Raw genomic sequence first — 823 nt, 5'->3', positions numbered from 1 at the left:
ACCATTCAATTTTAGAGCTATATTTAGGGGGAAAAATCTGATTACAAGAAAAAATATATTCCAAGTAAGTTTACACCTTTAAAGAAATATGAACTAAAATAAATACTAAAAATTTTTTTAATATTTATTTTTGAGGGAGAGTGAGGGAGGAGCAGAGAGAGAAACACACATAACCCAAAGCAAGCTCCACGCTCTGAGCTGTCAGCACGAGAGTCTGATGTGGAATTCGAACCCACACAGTGAGATCATGACCTGAGCTAAAGTCAGATGTTTAACCAACTGAGCCACCAAGGCACACCCCACCTCTCCCCCTTTGTTTGAGAGAGAAAAAACAACAAAGAGATAATCTTAAGCAGGGTCCATGCCTAGCATGGAGCCTGACATGGGACAACAAGATCATGTCGGGTCTGAAATCCAGAGTTGGATGCTTAACCAACTGAGCCATCCANTACAAAGTAAAAAGAAAATATATTAAAATAAACATAACTCTTCCTTGAATTACATAAGACACACGAGAAGAAATTTATCAAAATGATGTGAAAAATAAACAGTCTTATGTGGTGCCTGTGTAGTTCATTTGGTTAAGCATTTGGCTCAGGTGTGAGTTCAACTTGTGTTGAGCTCTGTGCTTACAGCTCAGAACCTGGAGCCTGCTTTGGATCCTCTGTCTCCCATTCTCTCTGCCCCTCTCCTGCTTGTGAATATGCTGCTTTCAAAATAAACATTAAAACTAGTGAATAGTCTTCCAACATGAAAGTTTACATTATATGAAAGTCTGATAAAAAAATTCAAATTAACTGAATACTAAAATAAAATAATGTTC

At 37.2% G+C, this 823-nt stretch overlaps 1 protein-coding gene across 1 annotated transcript in view; it reads right to left on the bottom strand.

Annotated features, from left to right (window-relative positions):
- LOC144245678 (ubiquitin carboxyl-terminal hydrolase 9X-like) overlaps positions 1-823 on the bottom strand; it is a 137,960-nt gene that overhangs the window by 58,208 nt on the left and 78,929 nt on the right.

This window comes from Crocuta crocuta, unplaced genomic scaffold, assembly GCF_008692635.1.
Source record: "Crocuta crocuta isolate KB4526 unplaced genomic scaffold, BGI_CrCroc_1.0 scaffold2088, whole genome shotgun sequence".
In the NCBI taxonomy this organism is placed as follows: domain Eukaryota; kingdom Metazoa; phylum Chordata; class Mammalia; order Carnivora; family Hyaenidae; genus Crocuta; species Crocuta crocuta.
The sequence above is the reverse complement of the archived record's forward strand: the minus strand, read 5'-3'. Positions and strand labels throughout refer to the sequence as shown.